Below are 20,335 nucleotides of genomic sequence, written 5' to 3'. Positions count from 1 at the left end.
GAGTGGCAGTTGAGGTCGAACAGTCGCTAGCGGACAACCCCTTGGGAACATGACTCACCTCAGTATAAGGCTTTCCCAGGCACACTGTGCTCTCTAGGTTCACTTCATTTCTCTAGCTCCTCGTGGGGCCGAGATGGAACCCTCGAAATTCTCTCCTTCTTCTCCCAGGGGAATGGGTGGCAACCGACACCCAATCAAACAAGAAATCTCATGTAGGCAGTCCTCCAGTCTTGAGGATTACACAGAGTGTTTTGGTCTCCTAAAACAGAACACATGAAAGTGATCAGGATGTGTTTCTCATAGTTAAACGAAAAGAGATCAGCTTTGAGGAAGTTTCATCTTTCTAAATCCAAAAGCTATAGAGGGCGTTGCTGGAACTTTAAAATCTGTCAAGCACTTGCAAAACGCGAATAAGTTGGTAGAAACTTCTAGTTCCAAACAAATGAAGAACATCCAGAAAACTCAGTTCCTCGGGGAGTATGCAATAGAAACTGTACAGCACAACACCCTGAATCACAGCAACGTAATGTGCCTCGCAGGGATCTGGTTGACATTCGCAGAGAGGAGCTGAAAGCAGAGTGGTCCCAGCAAGGAATTGTTTATGTGCAAAACATGATGAAAGTGTGGATGATGGTGTAGTGAATTCGGTCTAGACACTTCCAGATCATGTTAAGGCAGGTTAACTTCGTAGAGATGTGTGACCTTATTTTATCGACCCAGTGCGCCGTTTTAAATGCCAGTTCCTTATTCGCTGCCTCCTTTGCTCCAGTTCTTAAACAGCAAGTCCAGAAAGCCAATGACGCTACACAAACAGAGCACGAGCACGTGTATTTGTCAGTGCGCTTGTGTTGTTGCAATTATTTTGAAGCTCATGGCTCCCACGAGAACATCAGAAAAAAGCGTGGGCGCAGCCTTTGCGGAGCTCCCTGCCCCTCCAAGGGTTAAGTCTGATCCACCATCCAGTGCTGTCACTACCACAGCCACGGTTATGGCTCTGAAGCCTAAACAGAGCAAAATATTAAAGCGTCAACCACTGACAGTGGTCGGTGTCGGAAGTTCCATGCGGCTTTTCGCGGATGATGCTGTAGTATACAGAGAAGTTGCAGCATTAGAAAATTGTAGCGAAATGCAGGAAGATCTGCAGGGGATAGGCACTTGGTGCAGGGAGTGGCAACTGACCCTTAACATAGACAAATGTAATGTATTGCAAATACATAGAAAGAAGGATCCTTTATTGTATGATTATATGATAGCGGAACAAACACTGGTAGCAGTTACTTCTGTAAAATATCTGGGAGTATGCGTGCGGAACGATTTGAAGTGGAATGATCATATAAAATTAATTCTTGGTAAGGCGGGTACCAGGTTGAGATTCATTGGGAGAGTGCTTAGAAAATGTAGTCCATCATCAAAGGAGGTGGCTTACAAAACACTCGTTCGACCTATACTTGAGTATTGCTCATCAGTGTGGGATCCGTACCAGATCGGTTTGACGGAGGAGATAGAGAAGATCCGAAGAAGAGCGGCGCGTTTCGTCACAGGGTTATTTGGTAACCGTGATAGCGTTACGGAGATGTTTAATAAACTCAAGTGGCAGACTCTGCAAGAGAGACGCTCTGCATCGCGGTGTAGCTTGCTCGCCAGGTTTCGAGAGGGTGCGTTTCTGGATGAGGTATCGAATATATTGCTTCCCCCAACTTATACCTCCCGAGGAGATCACGAATGTAAAATTAGAGAGATTAGAGCGCGCACGGAGGCTTTCAGACAGTCGTTCTCTGTGTTTGTGTTTGCAGGAGACACATTTTAAAGCGCCAGATACCTTTTACTACGGAGCTTTTCTATCACAAGAGTGACCTGCTTGTGGAAAGGACCTAGGGAGGGATCGCTGTGTATGTCAATAAAGTGCTCCACTCCTCTGGCCTCCCCCAATCTACTGGCCTGAAGGGGGTGCAGAGGATATCTGTTTGCTGCTTATATGTACCTCCTGAAGATACGATTGACACTGAGGGTCAAGCAGTTCCAACAGATAAACTCCCTGACCATTTTTCATACTTAGTGACTCCATTGCCCATCATGTATTGTGGAGCTGGACTCTACTTGCCCTAGGAGTCGGGTTTTGGAAAGTCTCTTGGCGTCCCTGGAGAAGTGCATTATCAAGACAGGCATTCCCACTCATTTATGTGCTGCTACATGGTCATTCTCAGCCGTCGACGTCTCTTCTGCTCTCCAACCCGTGCCGACTCTTTTCAGTGCGAAGTCATCGACACCCTCATTCCAATGGCCACTTTTCACTTTGCATTCAGGTATTGGATGCAGCTATCCATGGGTAAACGCACCCACAATAGATTATCAACAGAGCCAATTGCCCATTATTTAGTAATGTTACTGTGTTTTAACTCCACGACAGCTTCCAGAAGTCGGTGAACCACAAAGATTCCACCACACAACTACTTGCCAATCCCGTAGTTCTCTTGTTACACTAGGAGGCCACTTGAAGTGGTGGTGAGTGCTGTTCAGTTACCCAGATCCGGCGTGCAGCTCTGCGACGGTTTAAAGTGTCCTTAGACGGAGGAAAACCTCGCAGCCTTTCGCTTAACAACGGCAAAGACTCAACGCATCATCAAGGAGAACACAGAATGGTCGTGACATGCGTTATTGGCCTCTGTCAACCTACGCACTTGTTTTATTAGAATGTGGGAAGCCATCAAGCAGTAAAAGCAGTTGGTTACCTGTAGCAGCTTTGTTGAATCGGACGCGTCTTCAAAGAACATCTGGAGACATTGCGCAGATAATGGAAGACTTTTTTCAACTACTGCCACTGCTAGCCAGGATCAGTGTTTTGTCGATATCGTGTGCCGTGGAATGGGTGAGCTGGACTTCAAGTACACCAGTTCAGAGACCATAAGATTCTCCCAATACTGCGCCCACTCACGACCAAATCCGACACAAATTGCTGCGAAACTAGATATCAGCGTCAAAGGAAGTCCTCTTACCACGTTTTAATTCATTACAGCAGATAGTCCACTTTCCCAACTGGTGGGTGGAGACAATTTTGATATCTCTTCTCAAACGAGGATACAACAGTAATTTTCCCATTAGTTACTGGAGCAATGCCTTAACTAGCTGTGTTGGAAAGTCCATGGAACGAATGGTTAGGCATCGTTTGGTCTGTACGTTAGAGACCAGGCAGTCTCTAAGTCGCTCTCAGTGTGGATTCGGGAGATGACGATCCACTGTCGACAACCTGTCCTGCTGGAGGCGGCTATTCAGTACGCTTTCCTAAGCAAACAACATTGTACAGATATATGATATGATTTCACTGAGGCGTACGACTCTACTTGGCGATACAGTATTCTAGGCCAGCTCCACCAACGGGGCTTCTGCGGCCATCCCCAATCTTCACTCTGTCCTTCGTATCAAAGCGCTTTGTTCGGTACAGCGTTGGTGACGTGTTGTTCAATAATTTCGGGCTGGGGAGTGGTGACCTTCAACGCATTGTTTGAAGTGTAACTCTTTCTTTCATAGCCATTAACAGTAAGGAGTCTCATACAATGCTCCTTATTTGTGGATGATTTTTTCGTTTACCGTTTTTCTTTCAGTATGCAACAGAAAAGGGTCAGTTGCAAATAACAGCAAAGGAGCTGGAGGAGTGGGCTGCAAAGATTGGTCTTAAATTTTTTGTAGAGAAGTGCGTGTGTGTTCACTTTAATCGGTCTCGTCGCATTTTTAATTTACTTAAATTGCATATGTGGAACACTACTCTCCCTTTTAAAAACACTGTGTGATTTTTCAGACTAATTTCTTACGCCGAACCGTGGCGTTTACCACACCTGATGGTAGGGGGCTCTAGAGGCACTGAACATTCTAAAGTGCCTTAGTCACCGGTCTTGGGGAGCAGACAGGGCGCGTCAGCTTCAGTTTTATACGCTTCCGTTTGATCGCGGCTGGGCTATAGGTGCACAGTGTACGAGTCAGCGAGACATTTGTACCTGTAGATCAGTGACGCAGTACACCATGAGGCTATCAGAATGGCCATGGGCTCTTACATGATAAACACCATACGCATTGTTTGTGCTATGGCTCGTGATCTGCCACGTACCATCTGACGTCAGCTTCTCATGGATCATCAGTTGCGTCAGCTCCTCGCTTCTACCGATTATCCAACATACCTTATCGTAGTTCGTTCAGCTAAGGAACGCCTCTTTACCAATCGTTCACGGGCATCGAGGGCATTTGGGATCCATGCAAAGTGTGTACTGGAATCCCTTAGTGTGGCGCACGTAAATACTCAAATACGGGGTTTTAACAGACTGTGACGTTGGTTACTGAAGATTTAGTGCCCTACACATGGGACTAAACTCTTGCTTCTGTTTTAATACTACATTTTCAGACATTTTAAATGAGGATCACATCTATGTTGCTATAGTCACAGATGGGTTTAAACAGAGAGACCCCGGTGGTAGCATTGTTGATTTCGCTGATCGTGTCCTCAAAATTCATATACCTCCGGAGTACTGTGGGGAACAAAAGGGAAGATGTAGCAGCCATGGAGACGCGTCGTGATCCTCATTTCAGTGTTCTACGACACTGCGTCCGGTCTCATGCGTCGATAGAAAGATAGTGATTAGAACTGACAGACAAGAAGCTCCGTCTGGTAAAGTCCACAGTGCGTTCATGATGTACTTCCTTTCAGCCACGCACATAGGATGAGGGTCCGCAGTTCGTGGTCGTGCGGTAGCGTTCTCGCTTCCCACGCCCGGGTTGCCGGGTTCGATTCCCGGCGGGGTCAGGGATTTTTTCCGCTTCGTGATGACTGGGTCTTGTGTGATGTCCTTAGGTTAGTTAGGTTTAAGTAGTTCTAGGGGACTGATGACCATGGATGTTAAGTCCCATAGTGCTCAGAGCCATTTGAATCACTTGAACCATGGGATGAGGTTCTCCTTACTTGTCTTCGAGGAAGCCTCAGCCCTATCATACATAGCTTCTTGTCCCGGTGAGAGAACCTTCAAGTGTGTGGTTATTGTGGCGTACAGATCACTGTTTGCCACATTTAACTACAATGATTTTATTTTCCGAGGGCAGCGACAGATTTAGAGACGGATGTGCCCTCTGTCTTAAGTAATGTTCTAACGAGCATGGTGGGAGTTCTAAGATTTTGTGATTTGTCCATCTTGTTTCCCAAAATTTTATCGAGATATTCGTAATGTGTTAAAAGGCTGACTGGCGCACCCATGCTTTTTGTATGTGGTCAGCCTGTCACTTTTCCTTGTGCTCCTTTTTAGCTCTTTTGTAGTTTTACTTCTGTTTTAATGCCAGATATAGTGCCTTTCACCATTCTCCTTTGTCTTAAGGCATGAGAGATAGAACGATTTTGTGGGTCTACGCGAGTGAGGTGGGAGACAGTATATGAATGTCATTTTGTTTGTTTCGTTCTCACTGCGTGCTACAATGTTAATGGTTCAAATGGCTCTGAGCACTATGGGACTTAACATCTATGGTCATCAGTCTTCTAGAACTTAGAACTACTTAAACCTAACTAACCTAAGGACATCACACAACACCCAGTCATCACGAGGCAGAGAATATCCCTGACCCCGCCGGGAATCGAACCCGGGAACCCGGGCGTTGGAAGCGAGAACGCTACCGCACGACCACGAGCTGCGGACGCTACAATGTCAATAATTTTAATCACATTCATTTCCTACACTACCTGTAAGGGTGTTGGTAACCTTTCGTTTGACAGCCATTAAGTTTTAAAAATATCAAACACAAAGAATTTCTGTGATATAAGCTTTAGGGTGAAGGCTTCAGCTGTAGGTCTAAGATCCACTCCTAGTATACCGTGCTGCCCATCCGGAAGGGATACACACAGCATTTGCACTCTGTATCCCTACCACGCCATTTGCGCAGTTCGGGTCTAAGTAAATTTATGTGCACTCTACCACTGCACAAAACTCGCTTGCGTGCGCAGAATCGGACCCGCTGTTGAGACCAGCAACAAAGAGAAATTCACGCATTAAATTACATAACAGCAAATTACTCAGAAAACTGATCGAAACTCCCCTCCTCTCCCTCCAATGCGCGCACATACACACATGCACACAGCTAAATCATTCAGTAAATTGATTCAAACATGGAACACCTAAGGGACACATACACTATGTGACTAAGGGTATCCCGACACCCCGAAAAACATACGTTTTTCGTATTAGGTGCGTTTTGCTGCCACCTACTGCCAGATACTTCATATCAGCGACCTCAGTAGTCATTAGGCATCACGAGAGAGCAGAGTCGTCCGCTTCGCGGGACTCACGGACTTCGAACGCGGTCAGGTGATTGGATGTCACCTGTGTCATACTTCTGTACGTGAGATTTCCACACTCCTAAACATCCCAAAGTCCACTATCTCCGATGTGATAGTGAAGTGGAAATGTGAAGGGACACGTACACCACAAAGGCGTACAGGCCGACCTCGTCTATCGACTGACAGAGCTCGCCAAAAGTTGAAGAGGGTCGTAATGTGTAATAGGCTAACATCTATCCAGACGATCGCACAGGAATTCCAAACTGCATAACAATCAACTACAAGTTCTAAGATAGTTAGACGGGAGGAGAGGAAACGGAATTCAAGGCCGAGCGGCTGCTCATAAGCCACACATCAAGCCGGTAAATGTCAAACGACGCCTCGTCGGTGTAAGGAACGTAAACATTGGACAATTGAACAGTGGAAAAACGTTGTGTTATGTGGTGTCACCGCCAGACACCACGCTTGCTAGGTGGTAGCTTAAATCGGCCGCGGTCCATTTAGTACATGTCGGACCCGCGTGTCGCCACTGTGTGATCGCAGACCGAGCGCCACCACAAGGCAGGTGTCGAGATACGGAAGAGCACTAGCCCCAGTTGTACGACGACTTTGCTAGCGACTACACTGACGAAGCCTTTCTCTCATTTGCCGAGAGACAGTTAGAATAGCCTTCAGCTAAGTCCATGGCTACGACCTAGCAAGGCGCCATTAACCGTATCTGAAGATAGTCTTATTTGTATTATCAAGAGCGATGTACCACAAGGATGGAATAAAGATAAGTATTCGAGGAGCTGCATACTTTTCTTATTAGAATTCACTACTTATCCTGTTCCAGAATTCACGCCCGTCTGCGTTAGATAGCGTGTATTTAGGCCTCCTCTGTCTACAAGGTGTTGGCACATTTACCAACACATCATGTTTAGTGACGAATAACGGTACACAATGTGGCGATCTGATGTCAGGGTTTGGGTATGGCGAACGCCTGGTGAACCTCATCTGCCAGCATGTGTAGTGCCAACAGTAAAATTCGGAGGCGGTGGTGTTATGGTGCGGTCGAGTTTTTCATGGAGTGGACTTGTACCCCTTGCTGTTTTGCGTGGCACTATCACAGCACAGGGCTACATTGATGTTTTAAGCACCTTCCTGCTGCCCACTGTTGATGAGCAATTCGGGGATAGCGATTGCATCTTTCATCACGATCGAGCACCTGATCGTAACGCACGGCTCGTGGCGGAGTAGTTACACGACAATAACATCAATGTAATGGACTGGCGTGCACAGGGTCCTAATCTCAATCCAGCAGAAGACTTTTGCGATGTTTTGGAACGCCGAATTCATGCCAGGCATCACCGACTGACATCCAGACCTCTTCTCATTGCAGCACCCCGTGAAGAATGGGCTGCCATTCCCCAAGAAACCTTCCAGCACATGATTGCACGTATGCCTGCGAGAGTGTAAGCTGTCATCAAAGCTAAGGGTGGGCCAACACCATACTAAATTCCAGCATTACCGATGGAGGGCGTCACGAACTTGTCAGCCAGGTGTCCGGATATTTTTGTTCACGTAGTGTAATGTCCCACAAATGGGAGCCATCTGCCATATCTGTATATTGACTGCGTAAGCTTTGTTTCAGCAGTGTCTTTGAGATAAATGATTATTTTATACATCTTTTGAAGATGAGAAAAATGCCACGTATGTGTCCTAATAGCCATATATGTAGTAAGGCAGAAACAGGTTAATTTGTGAGCTGCACGCTCACCAGTGGCGACCCATCCATATATGGACCACTCGTCCCAATCTCCCATACACTCCTCCCTGTTCGATCTTGTTGTGGCATGTGTCACTTACTGCTGCAGTGCATATACAGCATCTATGTTGTTCGAATAAGTGTGAAGTGAATGGCCAGAGGAATTTTTGTATTGTACCATGTGTTATGTTTCTTCTCGGCCCATTCAGGTATGAAACTTTAGAAAGAAACGACTTGTCTGATTGTACCTCCACCATACTGGACACATCTGTGGAGGTCTGGGCAATATTCGTAATCTCTGTCCCGAAGAAACGTTCTTGAAATTTTATTTGCAAGTTTCCGAAAGAACAACGACGTTTTGCAGTATCTTCCAAGGCATTTCAACATTTCAGTTATACGGTTATTGAAATATGACAACGACAGCAGTCGTGTTGAACGGTATAATATCCAAATGAACCATGGACCTTGCCGTTGGTGGGGAGGCTTGCGTGCCTCAGTGATACAGATGGCCGTACCGTAGGTGCAACCACAACGGAGGGGTATCTGTTGAGAGGCCAGACAAACGTATGGTTCCTGAAGAGGGGCAGAAGCGTTTTCAGTAGTTGCAGGGGCAACACTCTGGATGATTGATCTGGCCTTGTAACACTAACCAAAACAGCCTTGCTGTGCTGGTACTGCGAACGGCTGAAAGGAAGGGGAAACCACAGCCGTAATTTTTCCCGAGGGCATGCAGCTTTACTGGAATACTCTGTTTCAAATTCTGAAGGTGGCAGGGCTAAAATACAGGGAGCGAAAGGCTATTTAAAATTTGTACAGAAGCCAGATGGCAGTTATAAGAGTCGAAGGACATGAAAGGGGTGTGGCCGAGCGGTTCTAGGCGCTACAGTCTGGAACCGCGCGACCGCTACGGTCGCTGGTTCGAATCCTGCCTCGGGCATGGATGTGTGTGATGTCCTTAGGTTAGTTAGGTTTAAGTAGTTCTAAGTTCTAGTGAACTGATGACCTTAGAAATTAAGTCCCATACTGCTCAGCGCCATTTGAACCAATTTTTGACATGAAAGGGAAGCAGCAGTTGGGAACGGAGTGAGACAGGGTTGTAGCCTCTCCCCGATGTTATTCACTCTGTATATTGAGCAAGCAGTAAAGGAAACAAAAGAAAACTTAGGAGTAGGTATTAAAATCCATGGAGATTTGAGGTTCGCTGATGATATTGTAATTCTGTCGGAGTAAGCAAAGGACTTGGAAGAGCAGTTGAATGGATTGGACAGTGTATTGGAAGGAGGATATAAGACGAACATCAACAAAAGCAAAACGAGGATAATGGAATGTAGTCGAATTAAGTCGGGTGATGCTGAGGGAATTAGATTAGGAAATGAGACACTTAATGTAGTAAAGGAGTTTTGCTATTTGGGGAGCAAAATAACTGATGATGGTCGAAGTAGAGAGGATATAAAATGTAGACTGGCAATGGCAAGAAAAGCGTTTCTGAAGAAGAGAAATTTGTTAACATCGAGTATAGATTTAAGTGTCAGGAAGTCGTTTCTGAAAGTATTTGTATGGAGTGTAGCAATGTATGAAAGTGAAACATGGACGATAAATGGTTTGGACAAGAAGAGAATAGAAGCTTTCGAAATGTGGTGCTACAGAAGAATGCTGAAGATTAGATGGGTAGATGACATAACTAATGAGGAGGTATTGAATAGAATTGGGGAGAGGAGGAGTTTGTGGCACAACTTGACTAGATGAAGGGATCGGTTGGTAGGATATGTTCTGAGGCATCAAGGGATCACAAATATAGCATTGGAGGGCAGTGTGGAGGGTAAAAATCATAGAGGGAGACCAAGAGATGAATACACTAAGCAGATTCAGAAGGACGTAGGTAGCAGTAAGAACTGGGAGATGAAGAAGCTTGCACAGGATAGAGTAGCATGGAGAGCTGCATCAAACCAGTCTCAGGACTGAAGACCACAACAACAACAACAACAACAAGTATTTGTAGTAGTCCTGTACGACCGTTTTGTTGTAATGTCTCTCTTACAGCCTGCGTGTAAAAGGAAGAGCGAGCACCAGTTCTGGTCGAAGAAGCGTCTTTACCGAGAGAACGCTTCAACTGCTTTACAGGATGACTATAATTCAGTGGGCCTATTTTGCTGAGCTGTACAGTATGGTGTGCTGTAGTAAGATTCTGTTGGTGTGCGTTTCTTCTCTTAGTTATATTACTTACTACTTTCTATATTTCGTCTAGTGTTGCCTCGTTTGATAGAAAATAAAAATTTTACGCCGGGGTCCGAGCACTGCATTGCCATTGATTTAAGAGAAACACTGCGGAAAGAACGATATGACCTTAAACACTGCGGAAAGAACGATATGACCTTTACGGAACAACCTATAGGTGCTCCATTGCACGTAACTGGGTAGAGAGGATTGGCACTCGCCTGCATCGTTCTTTAGTTTACAGACGAACCATACAGCATCCAGTCTGTCAAAGAAATCTGTGAGCATTCACTACGTCATTGGTAATATATGCTCCTTGTCTTCGGTTATTCTGATCTAAAATGGTTGCCATGCTCTTGAGCAATACATAAGTGCACGCCTTACACATGTCTTGTTTGTGGTGTCTTTTTTGGACAACCTTTAGTTTCTTTGTTACCAATGGCTACCATTCGCTTTACCTACAAATGACCGTACGTGATCGTAAAACTCCGTGTCTGAACTACGTCTATGTCCATGTTACAACAAGTGCATAACTTTGCATTATTCGTTACAAACTAGTTGTGCGTCTTCGCATCTGGCTGATATTATTTCACGATCTAACTGGATACAGTTGAACCAGACATAATGTCCTCGTAGATAGCTACGTATCTTACAAGAGGCAACCAGTACAGATCCGTAGGAGAAATACGTATAACACGAACAACAATAGTCCTATTAAACTCATCAGCCAGACCATTATGACCACCGACCTACTATCATCATAAACCCGTCCAGGCGATTGCAGCGTCACCCGGCGAGCAATGACTCCTAGGCAGACATACGCATGTACGAGTAGTATCAGTGAGCGCGTGGGGAAAGTGCGCGATCTATCTGTGACAGTATTTTGTAATGTATCGGAGGCTCGGCACGACCATTTCGGAAACTGCACGACTTTTCGAGTGTTCGAGGAGTGCTGTGGTGAGTGTCTGCAACACGTGATGAAACCAAGGTGGAACAAAGTCCCGACGTCGTGATGTTAGGCGGCCAGTCTTCTTTACAGACACGTCACGTCGTTGGCTCGTCAGACTAGTAAAACAGAACAGGCGACGAACTGTGGCGAAACTAAGATCAGACATTGATGCTGGCAAGAGTACAAGTGTGACTGAACGCACAGTGCACCAAACAGTCCTAGCGATGGGCTTTCGCCGGCCGGAGTGGCTGAGTGGTTCTAGCCACTACAGTCCGGAACCGCGCTACCGGTGCGGTCGCAGGTTCGAATCCTGCCTCGGGCATGGATGTGTGTGATGTCCTTAAGTTAGTTAGGTTTAAGTAGTTCTAAATTCTAGGGGACTGATGACCCCAGAAGTTGTCCCATAGTGCTCAGAGCCATTTGAACCATCTGATGGTCCTTCACAACCGACTACCCAAGCATGTGCCAATGTTAACAACTCCCGACATCAGCATGTACTATTGAAATGGTCACGTGACCATCGTCACTGGACGCTGGCGCAATGGCAGAGCGTTGCATGGTATGATGAATTCCGATACTTTCTTCATCATGCTGATAGTAGGGCATTAGTTTGTCGACGTCCAGGCGAACAGCTCCTCGACATCTGTACTGCGGGACGGAGACAAGCTGGGAGCGGCTCCATTCTGTCCTGGGGAACATGGGCCGAGAGGATCCCGGGCAACGCATCGCGACGGTCAAGAAGTATCTTACACTGGTTGCAGACTACGTAACCCTCCTCATGACGATCGTTTTTACCGACACCAGTGACATTCTTCAGCAAGATAATGTGCCATATCACAAGGCCAGGAATGTGACGAAGTGGTTCCAGGAACACAGTGGTGAGTTCCAGTTCATGTGCTGGCCCCCCAACTCCCGAGATCTGAACCCCATGCAACGAGTCTGTGATGTAACTAAACGTGGCGCCAGAACTTATCGCTCCGCTCCCCTGAATTTACGGGAATCAGGTAATTTGTGTGTGCAGATGTGTTGCCAATTCCCCCCCCCCTACCCCACCCCTCCATCCCAGTGGCCTACCAAGGCTTCGTGGCTTCCATGACACAACGCGTCACCGCTACTATCTGTGTCAAAGGTGGATAGGCTATTAGGGGGGTGGACATAATGCCATGGCTGATCAAATTGTACTCCTCTGGAATACAACGCACATTATTTTCTCGTCTGCAGGAGACTACACATTCAGGAAAGTGTTGTATCCCGCCCAACAGGAAACTTCTGATCCAGTTACAAACCTTGTTAGATATAGATAGGAGAGTATTTTCTTTCGAAACCACTTTAAGGCACCTAATCAATTTTCCTCCAACCAGGAAACCGGGGATTTTGTACCAGAAGAATGTGAGTTGGCTTCCAAGAATCGAAGTTCACTCAACGCTTTCTGTTTCCCGAGAATAAGGTAATTATTCCCAGGTTATTCGTAATGTCTGGACTCAGAACGTATCCCTCCTGCGTTATATTTGCTGCGGCAATCAAGACAGTCTGTAATTTACTTTCGTAAGACACCAAACATTACTGAGAGACAGAATGACGTCGACGATAAAGTTCGTAATACGGTCGTTATTTTATTGTTATTGTAAAGCTTGAGTCTACTTAGCAGTTTTGAGAGACATGTGAGCCATACGACAAGGCACGACAGACGTAGCTGAAACAACTCAGAGGAAACTGCAACACATTAATGCTGCCTCATAAACACCAAATCATTTGTCTACAAGTAGCGTGGTTATTGATACAGTTAGCTGTTAACTGTTGTGGGAGTTTGAACCTCAAGCTCAAAACACATAGGCTAAACTACTGACAAAATCAAGAGGGAAGAGGAGAGTTCAAATATTGATGGTACATGATAATTAATTCAGGGAAATTGTTCATCGTGATTCTGTTTCTCGAAAGGTCAATCATCATACCGATCATTCAAATCATATATTACATGACGTACATTTAGTACATCAATGACGCTCGTGCGTTCTAAATAGCAGAAGATTTTAGTACAGCGAGTTTGTCGTCTTCCAAGGCGAAGACATCCGAGACCGTACCCATTTATAGCATCAGTAACGTGCTGTCTGTTTCTGCGGTCTGGATGTACCGGCAGTTTCGACATGGATGTAGCACATATAAGTATCAACGTAATCCAGCTGGAATCCAGGAGCCTCAAAAAGCTAATACTATCAGCGCTTGATTCAGAGTTGTAACTTGAGAAACTCTTACCTGTGGGATCCTTACAAAATACCGAAGTTATTGTTGGCTTATAAAGAATAAGAGAATGATATTTCACGTAAATTTAAACCAGTACGCTGGAGTTAAACTACGAATCCTTTGCAGGATTACACAAACTGGAAGTGGTATATCAGGCATCTTGTAGAAATAAAATGCCACAGCACCCGAACAGTAATTGTGAAGGTATCAGTTGGAACCACACCTGTCTGAGGGAAAGCCATACAATTAAACAGTAACAGTTCCACTGAGAGAAAGAAGCATAATTTTGAAGCTTCAAATTTATTTTGGTCAGGGTAAGGCAATGGCAGCAACGCTCAAACGTGATATGAAACAGTTGCCTCATTAAGTTTTTCACGTGTCTTTAAGAAAGGAGCTGGCTGTTTTCCTCCAATCTCCAATTAGTTGTGAATGCTTTAATCTTTATTTGGGATGCCTCTCCAAGATTATAGTTACTACATCTGCAACGTCGTCAACAAAACAGTGACCCATGACCTTCCTTCTTTTAAGCGGCTCATAAGTATCCATTTGCTTGTTGTTTTGTTATTGTTATGGTCTTCAGTCCTGAGACTGGTTTGATGCAGCTTTCCAAGCTACTCTATCCTGTGGAAGCTTCTTCATCTCTGAGTAACTACTGCAACCTACATCCTGTTAAATATGCTTAGTGTATTCATCCCTTGGTCTCCCTCTACGATTTTTACCCTCCACGCTTCCCACCAATACTAAATTGGTGATCCCTTGATGCCTCAGAACGTGTCCTACCAATCGATCCCTTCTTCTAGTCAAGTTGAGCCAAAAAATCCTCTTCTCTCCAGTTCTATTCATTACCTCCTCATTAGTCACGTGATCTACCCACCTAATCTACAGCTATATTCTTTAGCAACACAATTCGAAAGCGTCTATTCTCGTCTTTCACTTCTATACACGGCTACACTCCATACAAATACTGTCAGAAAGGCTTTCTTGACACTTAAATCTATACTTGATGATAGCAAATTTCTCTTCTTCAGAAATGCTTTCCTTGCCATTGCGTGTCAATATTTTATATCCTCTCTACTTCGACCATCATCAGTTATTTTGTTTGAAGGTCTCTAGGGCATTCAGCCGGGTTGACTGGTCATTGTAGAATGAATTTTCGACGGCGTAACGTGCCATCATCATCAGCTTACTCTTGTTGACTGACGTCGTAGGCCAGCGGGTGGTGTGGTATATATACCTGTCGCCTCCTCCTCCACTGACTCCGCGTATGGACCGAGGGATGTGCAGGCCGCGGTGGTCGGGGTAGCTTGCGCTGACGAGATGATTGATGGGCGTCAGTACGCATGCCGCCTTTGGCGCGTGTGGTGCCCCGTTTCTGCTGCTCCTGCAGAACTATTATTGCTGGATTCTACGCTTGGCTGAGTTGAAATCCGTTGTCCTTGTTAATAAGGTTCTCGTGCAGCCGGATCTCAATTGCTTCCTGGTATACACAGTCCCAAAAGCGGGATGTGTTTTGCAGGACTTTTGTGTTCTCGTATTTCATACGATGATTTGTCTTGAGGCAATGTCCTGCGATTGCAGATTTTGTAGGCTGTTGGAGATCGGTGTGCGTTTGTGTTCAGTACACCTTTCCTCGATCGTGTGAATGGTTTTCCCCACATATGCTTTCCCACACTCGCACGGTATGAAATAAACTTCAGAAATCCGGAGTCCTAAATTGTCCTTCACTGTCCCTACAAGGGACTTGATCTTTGGCGGCGGGCGGTAGACGCATTTGATGTTATGACGTCCTAGAATCCTGCCTATTTTTCCAGATACGTTGCCCGCGTGTGGTATGTAGGCTGTCGCTTTCAGTGGATCATCATCAGGTGTCGGCTGTGGTGTGGTCTTCCCCTTGAAGGCGCGTCCAATTCGGCGAACACTATAGCCGCTCTTCTGGAACTCATCCTTGAGGTGGTCTTGTTCCGGTTTTCAGCTTTCTTCGTCGGAGATCACACGTGCTCTGTGAACCAATGTATTTAGTACTCCTCCCCTTTGTGACGGGTGATGAGAGCTGAAGGCGTGAAAGTACAGATCCGTGTGGGTTGTCTTCCGGTATACGCTGTGTCCCAGGGTTCCATCAGGCTTTTTCTGTACCAGAACATCCAAGAATGGTGGCTGCCCGTTTTTCTCCACCTCCATGGTGAACTGAATTTGGGGGTGGATACAGTTCAGATGATGTAAGAACAGTTGGATCTTCTCTTCCCCGTGAGGCCAAATGACGAATGTGTCGTCAGCATATCTGTAGAAGACTGTTGGTTTTAGTGGTGCTGATTCTAACGCTTTCTCCTCAAATTCTTCCATGTACATGTTGGCCACAACAGGTGACAGAGGGCTACCCATAGTTACGCCATCTGTCTGTTCGCAGTAATGTCCGTCAAAAAGAAAATATGTTGACGTGTGCACAAAGTTAAATACTTTCGTAAATGTGGGCCCAAATTTCTCCTCAATAAGATCCAACGAATCCTTGAGTGGAACTCTAGTGAAAAGTGATACAAAATCTAAACTGACCATAAGATCTGAGCTGGCCAACAAGTTTCAAGTACTAAAGACATTGGTTCACAGAGCTCGTGTGATCTCCAACGAAGAAAGCTTAAAACCGGAACTAGACCGCCTCAAGGATGTGTTCCAGAAGAACGGCTATAGTGATCGCCAAATTAGACGCGCCTTCGAGCAGAAGACCACACCACAGCTGACACTATTCGCACGATCTAGGAAAGGTGAACTGAACACAAACGGCACACCGATCTCCAACAGCCTACAAAATCTGCAATCGCAGAACATTGCCTCGAGACAAATCATCGTATGAAATACGAGAACACAAAAGTCCTGCAAAACACATCCCGCTTTTGGGACTGTGTATAAAAGGAAGCAATTGAAGTTCGGCAGCACGAGAACCTTATTAACAAGGACAACGGATTTCAACTCAGCCAAGCGTGGAATCCAGCAATAAAAGTTCTGCAGGAGCAGCGGAAACGGGGCACCACACCCGCCGAAGGCGGCATGCGTACTGACGCCCATCAATCATCTCGTCAGCGCAAGCTACCCCCACCGCCGCGGCCTGCACATCCCTCGGTCCATACGCGGCCTCAGTGGAGGGGGAGGCGACAGGTTTGTATACCACAACACCCGCCGGCCTAGGACGTCAGCCAACAGGAGTAAGCTGACGATGATGGCACGTTACGCCGTCGAAAATTCGTTCTTCAACGAATAGTCAACCCGGCAGCATGACCGAGAGACCTTCAAGCATCTCATTCGCCTGGAGAATCTGCGAACACATCGGGCAAACACATCATCAGTTATTTTGCTCGCCAAACAGCGAAATTCATCTACTACTTTGTCTCGTTTCCTTATCTGATTTCCTCAGCATGACCTGATTTAATGCGACCGCATTCCATTATCGACGTTTAGATTTTGTTGATGTTCTTCTTATATCCTCCTTTCAAGACACTGTCCATTTCGTTCAGTTGCTCTTACAGGTCCATTGCTGTCTCTGACAGAATTACAATATCGGCAATCGTGAAAGCTTTTATCTATTCTCCATGGATTTTAATACCTACTCCGAATGTTTGTTTCCTTCACTGCTTGCTCAATAAACAGATTGAATAACATTTGGGACAGGCTTCAACCCTGCCTCACTCCCTTCCCAACCACTGCTTCCCTTTCATGCCCCTCGACTCGTATAACTGTCATTTGGTTTCTGTACAAATTGTGTATACCCTTTCGATCTCTGTATTTGACTCCTGTCATATTCAGAATTTGAAAGACAGTATTCCAGTCAACATTTTCAAAAGCTATTTCTAAGTCTACAAATGCTAGAAATGTAGGTTTGCCTTTCCAGAATCTGTGTTGTAAGATACGTCGTAGGGTCAGTACTGTCTCGCGTGTTCCAACATTTCTTGAATCCAAACTGATCTGCCCCGAGGTCGGCTTCTACCAGTTTTTCCATTCGTATGTATAGAATTCGTGTCAGTAATTTGCAGCCATGACTTATTAAACTGATAATTCGATAATCTCACACCTGTCAACACCTGCTTCTTTTAGGATGGGAATTATTATATTCTTCTTGAAGTCTGAGGTATTTCGTCTGTCTTACACATCTTGCTCACCAAATGGTAGAGTTTCGTCATGGTTGCCTCTCCCAAGGATATCAGTAGTTCTAATGGAATTTGTCTACTCCCAGGGCCTTGTTTCGACTCAGATCATTCATTGCTCTGTCAAATTCGTCACGCAGTATCATATCTCGCACCTCATCCTTATCTACGTCCTCTTCCGTTTCCTCAATATACCCTCAAGTACATAACCCTTGTATAGACCCTCTATATACTCCTTCCACCTTTCTGCTTCCCTTCTTTGCTTAGAACAGGTTTTCCATGTGTGCTCTTGCTATTCATACAGGTAGTTCTCTTTTCTCTAAAGGTCACTTTAATTTTCCTGTAGGCTACATCTATCTTACCCCTAGTGATACGTGCCTCTACATCCTTATATTTGTCCTCTAGCCGTCCCTGCTTAGCCATTATGCACTTCCTGCCGATCTCATTTTTGAGACGTTTGTATTCCTTAGCGACTGCTTCATTTACTGCAGTTTTATATATTTTGCTTTCATCAGTTAAATTCAATATCTCTTCTGTTACCCAAGAATTTCTACTAGTCCTTGTCTTTTTATCTACTTGATCCGCTGCTGCCTCCACTATTTCGTCTCTCAGAGCTACAAATTCTTCTTCTACTGTTTTTCTTTCCTCCGTTCTTCTCAATTGTTTCCTAATACTCTCTCTGAAGTTCTCTATAACCTCTGGTTCTTTCAGTTTATCCACGACTCATCTCCTCAAAATGAATCCTTTTTGCAGTTTCTTCAGTTTTAATCTACAGTTCATAACCAATAAAGTGTCGTCAGAGTCCACATCTGCCCCTGAATATGTCTTACAATTTAAAACTTGGTTCCTAAATCTCTGTCTAACCGTTATTTAATCAAGCTGCAATCTTCCATTGTCTCCAAGCCTCTTCCACGTATACAATCGTCTTTCATGGTTCTTAAAGAAAGTGTTAGCTATGATTATGTTACTCTCTGTGCAAAATTCTACCATGCGGCTTCCTCTTTCATTCCTTACCCCCAATTCCATATTCACATATTACTTTTCCTTCTCTTCCTTTTCCTACGATTGAGTTCCAGTCCCCGATAAGTATTAAATTTTGGTCTCCCTTCACTACCTAATTAATTTATTTTATCGCGGCATACATTTCTTCAATCTCTCCATCATCTGTGTAGTTAGTTGGCTTTCAAACTTGTATTACTGTGGTAGGCGTGGGCTTCGTATCCATCTTCGTTACAATAATGCGTTCACTATGCTGTTCATAGTAGCTTACCCGCGCTCCAATTTTTTTTATTCATTATTAAAGCTACTCCTGCATGACCCCTATTCGATTTTGTATTTATAACCCTGTATTCACCTGACCAGAAGTCTTGTTCCTCCTGTCACTTAACTTCACTAATTCCCACTATACCTAACTTTAACCTATCGATTTCCCTTTTTAAAATTTCTGCCCTATATTTCCGATTAAGGGATGTGGCATTCCACGCTGCGATCCGTAGAACGCCATTTTTTTTCTCCTGATAACGACGTCCTCCTGAGTAGTCCCCGCCCGGAGATCCGAATGGGGTACTATTTTACCTCCGGAATATTATACCCAAGAGGATGCCATCATCATTTAACCATACAGGAAAGCTGCATGTCCTCTGGAACAATTGCGGCTTCAGTTTCCCCTTGCTTTCAGCCGTTCGCAGTACCAGCAAAGCAAGGCCGTTTTGATTAATGTTACAAGGCCAGTTCAATCAATCATCCAGACTGTTGCCCCTGCAACTGTGGAAAAGGATGCTGCCCCTATTCGGGAATCACACTTTTGTCTGGTCTCACAACAGATTCCCCTCCGTTGTAGTTGCACCTAGGTTACGGCTATCTGTATCGCTGAGACACCCAAGCCAGCCCACTAACGGCAAGGTCCATGGTTCTTGGGGGGAATCCATTCGCTTACAGAACTGATACCATATCCAAGTCCTGTCAACGTGAAATTACATCCAGAAAAATAAGTGTAACTGTTTTCGATGAAAAATACTTCTCTGCGTGTCATTTGCGGTCAGTGATTCAGTTTCTCAACATAAAATCAGCTCAATGACTGGTTTCCTACGTCGTGTGAAATCGGAGCTGTCCAAATTTATCGAATTCGAAACATCTGATGTATATTCAGTTCGCACTTACATATCGATTAACTGTATTCGAGCACTAAAATGTGTAGACTATTAAGCTTCAGTTAATGTATGAGAGTTTCCTTATTACTACGAAACTGGCCAGAGGATGAGGTCTTTTGGTATTCAGTCCCTAATTATTATGGGTAATAATGTCTTGGTTGTAAGTTTTAAATCTCTCCACTGCATGTTACAGAGCAGAAGACTATTTAGCAATATCTCTCAAATAGCGAAGTAACCACGTAGATGTGCATTTCGTCTCATCCTTTTCCCCTTTTTCATTTCCGTAACTTTCGTAAAACATAAGCATTATCCTGTGCTAGACATCAGCACAACTCCAATTCCTACGTACCACTATGCTGAACACTATTAGCTTAGCATCTGTGTGAACCCACTAGATATCGATATAACGGCTGATAACATTTGCTATCTAACTACTGATTAAACTTATTGTTCTGTACTAAACATATTGTTTGTCATGTGTGCAATCAAGACTCAGACCTCTATCGGTCTTGAAAATAATTGTATAGTCACCAAAACAATTTTTTGTGGTAAATTAGTATGTTCGTATCGATCAATTACTCTCTGAAGGAATTCCTAATC

Source organism: Schistocerca serialis, chromosome 4, assembly GCF_023864345.2.
Source record: "Schistocerca serialis cubense isolate TAMUIC-IGC-003099 chromosome 4, iqSchSeri2.2, whole genome shotgun sequence".
Classification (NCBI taxonomy): domain Eukaryota; kingdom Metazoa; phylum Arthropoda; class Insecta; order Orthoptera; family Acrididae; genus Schistocerca; species Schistocerca serialis.
The sequence above is the reverse complement of the archived record's forward strand: the minus strand, read 5'-3'. Positions refer to the sequence as shown.